At 40.5% G+C, this 13,846-nt stretch overlaps 1 protein-coding gene across 1 annotated transcript in view; it reads right to left on the reverse strand.

The window, feature by feature from the left end:
* Window positions 1-13,846, reverse strand: part of CENPP (centromere protein P) — a 236,413-nt gene that overhangs the window by 152,156 nt on the left and 70,411 nt on the right. The window lies entirely within an intron of this gene.

Consider the following 13,846-nt stretch of genomic DNA (forward strand, 5'->3'; position numbering starts at 1 on the left):
ATGGAATGCACTCCTCAGGAAAAGGGTCTCTAGTAGTGCCTGTTATAGACTATCAGGGATGGAATTTAGAGAGAGGGAAAAGGCTTCCTACCCATGTAACCAAAAAAACAGAAGGCATGTGGAAGTGCTTTAGATTAGCCTGTGAGCGAGCATAGTGATGATTCCAGAGTTTGTTAATTTTTTTCTTGAAATAAATATGTGTAACTAAAGGGCATTTTTGAAACTGGGAGCCTTCTTTTGAATCACAACTCATCCTTGTAAAAAGAAAGGAAATTCTTGTAACTCTGTGAAATAATAACTAGTTGACCTTATTTCTGCGAACAGCCCGCTGCATCTCTCCAAGCCAAAGAAACATAAGGCCATGTAGCAGATTGACAGCAGTTTCCAGGACCAAAGCACTGTTGAACTACTGCCTCTTTTGGCTTATGTTCTCTTCCCCAAGTAAGGAATCTACTTGTTCCTGGAACAATGTACTTTAGAATAATTCCATGTTGGAAAGCCTGATGTTTGCAATGACTATAGTGCAAAATGTTATTGTCTAGATTTCATCCCATTTGCTATTAACCACAAAAAAAATTCCTCTAATGGGAACATGACTGACTGTGTCAAAAGAAACTCTGAAATGAAACCATTAACAATATGATATAAAATAAGTAAGAAGCTTCCACAATCATTAAAAATAAAGCATTACTCTACACATGAGAAGAATGAAGGAAGAGTCAAAAGCCTTCAGTATTCAGCAAGTAGACTAGAAATAGCATCATGTTCAAAAGCACAGCCAAGTACCCTTTGAGGTTTCAAATTATGGGTAGGAATCAAAAAGGGAAGCATAGAATCAGTAGTTGACCAAATATGAAAAAAGAACAGTCTACATTTCTATCATAGCAAACCCAATAATAACATGTTAGTGCCTAAATGCTATGATTGTATGCCACACATGGAATCTATATATCTAATAGCGAAGTTGCCCCCGGAGTGCGGATCGCTAAATCAGCGCTCCGGGGGCAGCTGGGGGGCCGGGGGAGGTTTGTGCACACGTGGGCCAGTCCCCACGTGTGCACAAAAATTTTAAAAAGTTGAAAAATTTTGGGGGGATGTTTAAATCCCCCCGAAAGTGACAGAGCATCCCCTGCGCATGTGCAGGAAATGCTTTGTAGCTGGCCTCGCCGCCGCTGCCTCCTCCTCCTAGGAGCGGGCGGGCAGGCGGGCGTAGGACCGGCCTCGCCGCCGCCGCCTCAGAGCCGGCCGGGCGGGCGGGGGAAGGACCGGCTTTGCCGCCGCCTCCTTGTCGGAGCCGGCCGGCAGGCGGGCGTAGGACCGGCCTCGCCGCCGCCGCCTCCTCCTCCTCCTCGGAGCAGGCAGGCCGGGCGGGCGGGGAAGGACCGGCTTTGCCGCCGCCTTTTTGTTGGAGCCAGCTGGCAGGCAGGCCGGCCCCCCCGTGAGTATCGCGGGTACCCCTCTTGTAAAAACCTAATTTCAGTAACAGCATTATTTTTAAATCACTGAAGATCTTACTATGCTTTATAGGTTTAATGCTTTCAATTTTTATCCAAGGAGATTTGCTTTTGCAAATCTTTTTTATTATAACTAATTTAGCAGAGCCAATTGTCAAAATTTTAGTGGCATCATAATGCCACAGCTAACAGATACACCTTAGTATACTATTCTTACAAACAACCTGAGGACTACATTTTTCATGGTGTACCACAACACAACATAGCATCAAAAGCATCTGAAGTGTCAGGCAGGCAAGAGACTTGGTATTCCAACTGTCAGCTGTCTGGTTCTTGCACCACACATAACATGGGAGCAATTCAGATGGATATGGACATATCATAAATGGGGTATAAATATAAACAAAAACAAAGTAATCCAAACATGAATTAAATCAAATAAGTTTTTTAAGACCACACATGGAAAAAAATGCACATCTTCATATGCTGGCACAAATACTTCGTTTGTATTCACATGCTGAATGGCTTTAACTGTTTGGACAGAACTATGACAAAACAGTATACTAACTTTAAGATTCCAGTTCTCCATAACAAGTCTACAACATGTTGTCGTAGGCTTTCATGGCCAGAGTTCATTAGCTGTTGTAGATTTTCCGGGTTGTATGGCTGTGATCTTGCCAAGACCACTGCCATACAACCTGGAAAATCTACAACAGCTAACTCTACAACAACTGCTGTACTTTGCTATCCCACCAATAAGAGTTCAAAGCCAAACCAAAGTATTGCTGCCATTGGCTGATCAGGCTAAAAAGACACCAAAACTACTAGAAAGGTGAGGAAACGAGTCATACAGTGAACTATTGACCAATAGCAGCAGGATAGCAACTCACCCTGAGTTTAATCTCATCAGAAGTGCAAGTCCCCAGACTTACCTGTGTACCCCTTTTGTGCTATACAGGGGTGGTGCCAAGAGCTGGGGCTGGGTGCTGTTCCCCGGACATACCATCATTGTCCCAGGGGCCCACACAGCTTCTGCAGACCCCTGTGGCCCTGTTCCCCGGCCCACCAATAAGAGGCTGGCTTGGCAGGAACAGGCCTGTGTGGGCTGACCTCAGCGAGCTAGTCCCTCTCTGTTCCCCTGGCATGCTAGTTCCTCTGGGCCTTTGGCTGTTTCCCCACCCTCTCTCCCTCGGTTCTAGGCTTTTATATGTTCTTAACGTTTATTTTTAAGAGTTTTGATGGTTGACATTTAAACATTTTAAAAAATGTTTAGGCAATCTTTTCTTACAGATTAAACAACAGAGACACCAGCACTGGTAACCAACAGAAGGGGGCTGGATTCCAGGAGAAAGGACCAAAAATTGTGAACTTTTTCCAACTGGCCCACTCCTGAACAACCACCTGTGAGTCTCAAATGAAAATGCTAAGCATTGGGTCCTGTCATGAATTTTAGAAAACCCACACAACATGGATAACTTCATTGAGGAAGGAAAAGTGCGAAAAATTAGCTTTCTTCTCTCATTGGAACTCTTAAGTGCTACTGGCAGAACAGGCGAGTGGGTGCAATTTTGCTTGCTTTCCCCTCCTCAATGCAACCACCAATGTTGTGTGTGTTTAATCCAACAACCCTTGGCATTGTTGTTGTTGTTTGAGGCTCACAAGTGGCTGCAGAAGGGAGGGAGGGAATTTGCCTACATTAGAGCCTTTCATTGGTGCTATGCAGAATCTAGCCCAAGATAAGTGAGAATATCTTTAAGAGTACTTTGCATATTTCTTTTTCTCTTTCTAAATTATTGTTGTACATTATCAGAAATATTACTCAATGGAAACAGACTTTTTTTGCACTCAGTTGTCTTCAGTCAAGCTGGGGAATCTGTTTTCTATTTGTTTCTGGGACAACTCTATGTTTGAGAACAAAGCTGTTAACAGGAAACATATGGAACTGTTCTACAGTAAGTGAACAACTGGCTTCAGCTCTAAATGCCACGTATTACATTCCAGTGTCTCAGACAATCTGGGAAGAGGCTTGTAACATTTACCTTACATGTTCATATCACCCAATACTGCATATTCCACGTGAATGCTAAAAGGTTAGCAAGCAAAAATCCTGAAAAATTAACCAAATTCTACAATTAAAAAGTTGTAAACATTATTCATATATATAGCTTTAAATAACTAGCTGGGTATTGTAAACCTGGAAAAGTATTCCATAATAATTAGCTAAACAACATAAGCTTCCAGAAGTTAAGAGTTGCTGTAATTTGTTTATAACATGTTAACAGATCAGTACAAATATAATTTAATAGTTTCTGACCATCTTTCTGCTGGGAAAGACAGTTCAAAAGGAGTTACTATCCTTGGATTTTACTTGATACCACAGTAATACAGAAAACACTATGAACTATTCTAGGAAAAAAGTTCTTTCAGCTGCAGTACACAAGGCTGGCCCCAATGAAACATGACAACATCTGCTTTAGTAGTTTCTAGAACTGAGTACATCAAATGAATATGGAAAATGTCCCACGGAAAACTCAGACTAAACCAAGAAATTGTGCCCCTCGCAGCGTACAAAACCACATTATTCATATTTTTTTTGGTCAACATTTAATTTGTTAGACCCAAACTTCAAATGATTTTTACTCTTTATCAACAAAACAGGAATTATTTCCATACATGTATGCATTATTTCTCCTGGCCCTCTACAAAATTTTAACACATCCATCTTTTCATCTATACTAATCCGCTCCCATACATTAAATCTCATGAGCTGGGAAAATAAAATGTCTATTTTATTCCTGAAATTACATAAATTTGCCATACTATAGTAATGTTGTTCCAGCCAAGATCACACATATCAATCCCGGTAAAGTGTACCCTTTCACTCCCATGTTTGGACCCTACATTTCTATCTACATGCTTCTGAAGTCCATTGTTAAGAACATAAGAAGAGCCCTGCAGGATTAGACTAGTGGTCCATCTAGTCCAACATCCTATCTCACACAGTGGCCAACCAGTTACTCTGGAGGGCCAACAACAAAGCATAGAGGCCAAGGCCTTCCCCTGATGTTACTGGGATTCAGAGGTCAGCTGCCTCTAAATGTGGAAGTTCTCTTCAGTCACCATGGTTCCTGATTGACCTCTCCTCCATGAATCTAATTCCTGTGTCCATCACTAAATCTTCTGGCAGCAAATTTCACATTTTAATCACTTGTTGTGTAAAGAAGTATATCCATTTGTCTGTCCTTAATCTATTTCCCATCAACTTTGTTAGATGCCCTCAAGTTCGAGTATTAGAGGATAGGGAGAAACAGATCTCTCTGTCTACTCTCTCTACCCTGTGCATAACTTTATAAACCTCTGTCCCCCCTTAGTAGTCTCTTTTCCAAACTGAAAACTCTTAGACTCTTCAGCTTTTCCACAAAAGAAAGGTCTTCCAATCCCTTAATCTTCTTGGTTACTGTCTTCTGAACTTTTCCAGCTTTCCTCCAATCCTCCAATCCCAACGGCAGATAATGGTAGGTTGGCAGGTGGGTAGAAAGGAGAGATTATAAGGGCTGAGAGGGAAGGAAAAGAGGAAATATTGGGGGAGGGAAAAATGAGATACTCCCCATAAATCCTTGTGGGTCCCCCTCTTGTAGTAGTTATTTTTCAGTTCTAAAAAGAATATCTTCACTAGTATGAAATCATGAAACCCAATTCCAGTTGTCTGAGTCAGAGCATTCTTCTGCAGAGATTTCTGAAGGTGGGGGAGAGGAATAGGAGAGAATGCAGAATAATCTGGAATAATGAATTCATCCAACTGAATTGTATAATAGGACATGGAGCTGAAAAGAGTCATGCCTTTAAGAGAGCAAGCAAGTGTTTTTGAGAACTGAGATGAAGGAAAAATGTGTAGACATTGCTTATAACCCTGATTTTTTCCTTATTATAGATGCTATTATGGTCTCAGTCTGTATGGGAAACTACATATATTAACAAGTTTCCAAATTAACAAGTTACTGAAGAAAGAAAATATCTACCTGCTTTGCATACAGCAGATCTCAGGCTAACTAAAATAGCAAGTTACATGGAAGTAATTTTGAAAGGAAATTTTGGTATGAAAAACTTATTTTGTAGTTAACTGAATTAAAGCTATACGATATGGCAAGTCCCTCTGACATGATGCCCATGGGTGCCATGTTTCCCACTAATACCTTTCCTGGTGCCCAGGTGGTACTTTTGCTCAGCAGGGCTTCTGATCGGCCACTAGAGATGTGATAGACTCTGCAGATTTGTAAAAAGTTGGTTTGGTAGCAGCTGCCACCACAGCATAAGGATCTTCGCTCTGTGACTGAAGGTATTAAAAAAATTGTTGTAAACAATATGTTCATTTTAAAAGGCATCCTGTCAAACAGAGCTTCTGCCTGAAATGTTGAATATTTACTGTTAGTTATGCATAACCTCACTCCCTGACATTTTGTGGTTGGCTCCACCTCCTGCAGCAGCCTTTATGGTTGTGTCCACCACCATGGGCCAGAATTGCAAAGGTGGCTGCAGACTCAAAAAGATTGGGTACCTCTGTAATATGGAATATGACAATTAATTGCAAAGTTTCATATTTGGTTTATTCTGACAACTGACTACTATGATCAATCCTTTCTTGCCATCACATTATACAAAGTTCAACAGTTGTAACAAGCCAGCAGAGGAAATACATATGCTCTCCCACTTTCCAGCCTCTGAGTAGAAGTATTACACTACATAAATAGGGGAAGTTAGAATGCCTGTGGGAATTCTGGTCATTACAGATTACAGGCTCAATCATCTCTGTATTCCACAAAAGAGAAGTTGCAGAGCTAATCAAGAAAAACAGAAGAACCTTATGTTGGAAGCAACCAAGTCTGGTACAGCTTGTGATACTGCAAAGATAAACATAAAACATATCCTAAGGGAACAGAACTATGTTAAGAGGGACCCTATGATGGTGCTAGTAATGGAGGGGAAAAGTCTCTTCTGCTTTAATAACTCTATTGTCCGGTGGTACAAAGAGGTCCAAAACTCCATTTCACTCAAGAAAAGTCAACACTAGGAAATTAACTCTTTTCCTCCATGTCACGTGTCCTTGAGATATACCTCCTCTAGAGACAATGGGTATGATGACTGTTGCAATTTAAGGGTCCATCCAATTGTAACCAGCCCAAGTAATACCTATTGGCAGGGTTTAGGTAATTTTGCTTCCAGAGGCAGAAAAGACAGCAGCATTCCCTCATCTATGAGCCAAAGTCAGTACTCCCATAGGGTTATAGGCATGTACTGTAAGGTTTACTGACTTCTCGTGAGATTTCTTCCTCTCACAAGTACGCATCTGTAATTTTGGTTGCCCTGATGAAAGAAGAAGACATACAGCACAAATTGACATGTGCGGCAATTGGGATGTGTGGCTTGCCACATTATTTTTAAAGACACCCATGGAAGCAAAAAGTAAGGAGGATTATTATCTCCAGCTCTCTGGTGAGAGTGACATGTAGGCAAGCAGGATATAGGCAAGCTGGCTGGTGAGAGAAAGCTGGCCACCACCCAACATCTGTGGCCTGAAGCTAATGTCTCATTATAGAGCTAGCTCTGGTGACCTTTTTTGTACATCCTAGAAAGAGGTAAAAAAAATTCTCCCCTCCCTAAACCATACAGAGTGTAAAACCACATGATCATGAGAAAACCACTTTCAATTAGTTTCATTTCATAGCAAAAACACTTAACCGCACAGCTCATTTTTAAAAACCAATGTCACCTTTTTCTTCCATATATATGTGAAATAGTTGACTATATATATTTATGTATAAAATCAGTAGTCACAGTTCAACACTGTATCTACCAATAATATATTTCACCATCATTGCCTAGCACCTTATTAATCTAAGTTTCTAACCACAGCAATGAAAAAGGGCATATAGTTGTATTTTAGCCTGAAACTGACTATTGCAGTACATTACAAATAACCCCCACTCTTCAATAAATTTATTATTATCAAGGGTCAATCTTGTTCTAATATAATAAAGTAGTTTTGATACCAACACAACATTTTATATTCACTTACACCAATCAATTAACGATGGTGGGTTTGTTCTTTTCTAGCATGTAATAATGTGAATATCTTGTTTTTATAACCTCGACTCATAAATTCCAAGTCTTCATCTGAGATAACATTTTTAAGGTATCCTAAAAGAAGTACCTTAGGCTCAAATGGCAGATTATACAAACTGATGTCTGCTACTGCAGCCAGAACTTCTTTCCATAACTGTTTTATAGAAGAACATTACCAAAAGATAAGCCGCAAATCAGCACCTGGATTCTGACATCACCAACATAAATCTAATGCCTGGTTATAAATAAGGCGTAATTAGGCTGGTGTCAGCATCAGTGTTGAATTTTATATAATTTTTCTCTCCTATCTGAGGAAATAATACTGGGAGACTTTTGGACCAAATTCAATTCCAATCTTCCACTGAAACTTCTAGCCCCAAGTCTCTATTCCATTTATGCTGATAGTTATATGGCTCCTCCAGACAGTCTAGAAAAATTTGATATATTAAATCCAAAAAAATCCATTTGTAATATTTCTCAGTATCAGCAATTCAAAATCAGATTTGTTCCTTATAATACCCCTAATCTGAAAATATTGGAACAAGGGTGGCCGTAGGCTATCCATTTTCTCAACTATTTTGTTGCTGTAAAGGACATCATCCAAGAAAGAGATGGTATAATAGTACCAGAGATTTATATTTTCTAGGTGGTCTGTTAGCAACTTAGTATTATAGAATATGGAGGTCAATGGGGAGATCCCTGGTGCTAGCTCTGTTCCCGCTGACAGCATACCTTAAGGCTAGACTGTACCAAAGGCAATAATACATTTTCCCCATCCCCCTTCTTGGAAAAACACACACAAATGTTTAACCTAAGATGGCAAACAACCCCAGAACCTATTTATCATTGCTTCTCCAGTCCTTTAATGGTGCCAGTTTTGTTGCATTATAATACCAGCAATTGTCTGATTTGGCTAATCACTCCTTTTCCTTCTGTTTATATATTTTTGCAGCCACCCTAGAACATTTATAATCCCATATAAATAAAAAACCCTAATTTTTGTAAAGTGTCTAATTGGGAACTGCTAATGGCAAGTGTTAAATATATAAATAGAAATAAGATTTGGGGCCATATACTCATCTTAATAGATGTAATCCTTCCTAACCAAGAGAGCTTTAAGATGTCTAGAATATTAAGGTTTCCCCAGATCATCAGTTAATTTTTGTTCAAATTTATACTTATGATTGTATCCAGATTTTCATGAAGCCACACAGTTCATGGCTGGTCAAGCTTTCCTGCATTTTTATTTAAATCCATAAAAGTAACGAATGGGAAGGATGGGATTTGGTCAGCCTTCATTCATGGTATAATGACTTGTGTCACAGCAGAGACACAAAAATGGTTAAGAGTGCTTACTAGTATTGCTTCACTTGAACACATTATTTTCTTTCTGATTTGAATACCTTCCTTGGTTGTCACTCTATATTCCATGCTATAAACAACACTAAAATCTTTTCAGACACCTCCACCCATCAGTTACAGACTACTTAAAATTTTGGAGAAGGAAGAGACTGTTTATCTTGCAGGAGACAGGGAGCAGGCTGGATTTCCCAATTCTCCTTCCAGATGTTAGGGGAACATGGGGTCCCTAACAGATACTTGCTCTGATTCCTAACTGGCCAGAAATGGTTAATTGAGTAAGTGGTTAATTGTACATCCAAGTAAGTGATCCCAGGGAGAGTATTATCGTATTCACAGCAATATGCATGTATATCTCTACCTCTTACAGTGCTTAAATGGAGACTGCATAAAATCTTGTATATAAAATTACAAAAGTAATGCCTCAATTTAGAGTACTTGCAACTTGAGAATAATACGAATAGAAAGATAATTCAGTGTAAATAACAGCTACACAACTATGTCTTGAATTAGAGATGTCATGTAAGTGTCCTGCTATTGAATGATCTTCAGAGGTAGGAGCTGAATCATCCCATGCTCCCCTGTTTCTCTCTAAATGGGAAGGGTGGAAAATGACAAAGGTAGAAAGTACAGTACAAGGAACTGGAGTGTTGACTAGGAGCATGCATTCGGTAAAGCCAATCCGAACAATTCCTTTTTGGTATTTTTCAGGTATTTGGCAAGCCAAATCAGAATCTCTGATCTGATCTGGCTGTCAAATACAGAATGCCAAATAAAAGCTGAAACTGTTTGGCTTTTATTCAGCATTATTCGGCATTGCTGAATACAGTCTGGGGGGGGGGGTAAACTTTAAAGGGCTGCACTTATTTTCTCTTTCCCACCATTTATGTCTCTTTCCCACCCTTTGCTCTCCTTTCCAGAAGGCAGGGGGGAAAGGAACCTTACATACAGCCAATCACTGCAATGCATTTGCAAATGGCATTGCAGCTTCCAAGGCTGTTGTTACTGCTGGCTTCAAACTTGAAGCCCAACTATTAGCTTGCTTTCCCAGGGACAGGAGGGGGGAGGAGCATTGGCCAATAGGTAGGCACACTGCTCTTTGGCCAATCACAGAAATTTGGTCCTGTGTATTGTTGTGATGATTCTGTGCTTAAATTGACATCAGTCCTCCTGTTGAGCTGACATTTGCCACAATGGCACTGGGTTCAGCTAGTAGGTTGGCACTGGGTCCCGTTGATAGATAGGCTAACACTAGGCCCGGTTGCTGGGCACTAGCACTAGAACATTGCACAGGTTCTGCTACTGGTCTTGCAAACATGCCCCCTCACACCACACCTCACTTAGTTTCTACTGCAGAGATTCTCTTGGAGAAACTGCTGGGCTGCTGTTTTATCTGCCTTCCTTTGGGAACAATGGAGGATGGGGTCACCCACTTTGGATGCCTCTAGAATAGGACCCTCTAGTCCAAACTTTTCCAAACTTGGGGGTTCTTTTGGGGAGAGGCACCAGCAGCTACCATACAAATTTGGTGCCTCTACCTCAAACCCCCTCCCCCCGAGCCCACTGAATACTCATGAGATGATTTTCCCATTGACTACAATTGCCCCATAGGATATAATGCACTTGAATTTTTTTGGTATTCTTGAATGTTTCTGAATATCAATATATTACCAGTAGTGGGTTTTGGGTATATTCAGGAATACTGAAAAAAAAAAGGTTTAATTATACCTGAATCGGAAAAATATCGAATTCCCCCCCCTGTAAATCCCTAGTGCTGACACTGGTTAAGAACATAAGAGAAGCCATGTTGGATCAGGCCAATGGCCCATCTAGTCGAACACTCTGTGTCACACAATGGTCAAAACCCAGGTACCATCAGGAGGTCTACCAGTGGTCTACAATTTGAGCTCTCTTGATTCATAGTTAAGAAGTGTCAACTTTAAGGTACAAATCAATTGTCAATAAAATAGTCAGTTTACATAATATGACGTAGTATGAACTGTACCTAAAAGTCAATCTTAATACTGATGAGGTATCCTTTGTAATTTATTTCAGTAAATAAACTTGTCACTGCATTTTGTACCAAATGAAGCTTCCTAGTGGACTTCAAAAATGATTTTTTTTCTTTGAGAAGCTCACTAAAGAGCACATCAAGTGGGCTTCTATGAGGAAGCATATTACTATCATTTGGAAGCTATTGGAGGAGGTTAAAGCCTAACTTCTACAATGTACAAATCAGTGAACCTTCGATCATTGCCCTTCATGCCCACCACAGTGGTAGGCAGTGTTCCCTCTAAGCTGAGTTAGTGCGAGCTAGCTCACAGTTTTTTAGCCTCCAGCTCACACATTTTTGCCTTAGCTCAGGAAGGAGGGCTCCGGAGCAAACTGATTTATACAGCAGCCGAATCACTCGCTCACAACTTAATGCCAGCAGCTCACAAAGTAGAATTCTTGCTCACAAGACTCCACAGCTTAGAGGGAACATTGGTGGTAGGCCCACTTACGTTGGTTCATACTCACAAGACAAATGTGGACAATCACAACCTTGTCTAGAAACAAATACTGAAAAAACAGTTGTGAGAGTCTGACCCACAAATCAAGATAGTCAACAACACTCCGTTCATTGTTGTAGTGTTTATTGGCAACGATAAATAGAAAATATTTTCTTTGTAAGTCAGGTTCATAGTCACAGACTGATCAATCCAATTGATGTTTGGAACTCTTGGGAACATATTCCCATTTATGTTAATTATTACTTTGTGGATGGCCTGGATGACCTCAGGTATCCACATAATGGCTCCTAGGCATATCCCTTCCCGCCACTGTTGCCAATACTCTCCTGAGGCAGATAGGCCATTTGGCTTTCATGGAAAGCTCCTAGGGGGTCACTGCCCTGGGCGGCTGCTGGGAGCTACCAGAAATAAGCCCCAGTAGCTCTGCCAGTACTGCAGGAGCCGCTAGGCTCAGAATTGTCATATTACAGACAATTTTTAAAGAAATTTAATCTGTCCAAAAAGGACACAGAACCCATCTGAAGACATAACCATAATTTGCAACAGAATTGCAGGCAGCTTCTTCTCACCGCCATCATTTGTTCAGCCCAGTACAATGTGGAAGAGTCTTTTCCAGGTGGTTAGGAGCTATTTAATTCTGGAAATGCTGGGTTGTGTATCCAGAGACAAAACTGACAAGAGCCTGCTGTGATATGTTCAGATAAAATTGTCTGCATCCTTTCCAGCGTGAACAGTATGGAATACAGAGTGTGAGCCAGAAGGGTCATTAGCTGCCTCTTGTTGTGATTGTTCGGATCTGTTTCTGTCTGTTTTTCTTCACTGCTGGCAGATTACTTGGTGAGCTCTGAGCAATCCCCATGTACATCATGTTTCATGAAGACCAGCTGGGAAATGCTGACCCACTACTGAGGAAAAAGTCAGAATTGTGCTTTGAATGTGTGTGAATGTATTGGGTAAATGACCCAAATAAATTAGTCCTGACAATCTTTACTGACTGCTGACTGTATAACCATCCCATCAGCTCCCGTTTTGAAGAAAACGACTAAGACCTGGATGCTTCAAAGTTTTTTTCTTCTTTTTTTGAATTAACATTTTATTGAATTTTAACAAACATTGTTACAATTATAGCTTCAAAGTTTTCTAGATACTTCAAAGTCTTCTGCATAATGCTAACTTTGTCTCTTTATTACGAATTTAGCTTCCAGCTTGTTCAGGGTACTAGGACCAGTTTTGTTTTTTATTGCTAATACATTTTTCTTTATCTGGAAACTTACAGGAGAAATGCAACACTAATGACCTTTTGTGCTATTGCATAACTATTTGATATAGAAGAGCACCTGGGAGAGGGATAAATATTGCAAATTTAGATAGGTGTAATTTGTTCCTAACAGGCTTTAGTAACTTTGCATCTTTATTTTCTGAACTTTCATATCATGTTCTGTCCCCTCCCTACAGTCTCCTGCATGACCTCTCTTGCCAAAGTACAGGATACTACTGAGTAGGCTGCATCAAGAAGATGAGCACTTGCTCCAGTCACAGAAGAAATTCCACAAGACAGGAAAGAGTGATTTCTACCAATTTCTCCTCAAGCTGCAGTTCAGCACATGAAGCTCTATTATACCGAGTCTATCAAAACCAGTACTGTCTACTTTTCAGGGTATTTCACATCATGTGTGATCTGATCCTTTTATAACTGGAGATGACAGGGATTGAACCTGGGACTGTCTGCATACAGAGCAGATTCTCTTCCCCTCAGCTGTCATCCTGCCCTATAGTGTCTCCCATTTTGCATCCTCCTCCATATCATAGCTCATTGCATTCCTGAAAATCCAGAACCACAAGAAACAGCATTATAGAGGAACAAGATGCAGAATGCTACAAAAGAAGGAAATAGAGATCTGTTCCACAAAATCCTCCCATTCATGGTTCCAGTCCAGTGGCCACAATACACACACACACACACACACAAGGCTAAACGTTGATATCATCTTGTTTTCAGTTCCATGTGGTGTAGGATTGTTTGCAGTCAGTACTTTTCAAAGGAACCTGATCCTACATCAACAGTTAATCATAAGTGACAAGAAGGCAAGTGATCTACATGCTTGTGTGTACCAGCTCTATCATTCAATTTACAGTCCAGGTATAGAACATTTAAAAACATATCTATATATCTAATAGCCAAGTTGCCCCCCTCCCATGCGGATACTTATTTCTGCCAAAAGAGGGCTCACTCTCCCCCAACAGCTTTTCCTACATAGTCATGGGCCTTCCTAAGTTTGCATAAAAATCCAAAAAGTAAAACAATCCCTTCAGAGAGGGTTGAATTCCCCCCAATACCTCTTGAAATGGCCTCTGCAGGGATCTAACTCCAGACATCAACGGTGAGAGATTAGAATGTTC

This window comes from Gekko japonicus, unplaced genomic scaffold, assembly GCF_001447785.1.
Source record: "Gekko japonicus isolate JY-2015 unplaced genomic scaffold, Gekko_japonicus_V1.1 scaffold354, whole genome shotgun sequence".
Classification (NCBI taxonomy): domain Eukaryota; kingdom Metazoa; phylum Chordata; class Lepidosauria; order Squamata; family Gekkonidae; genus Gekko; species Gekko japonicus.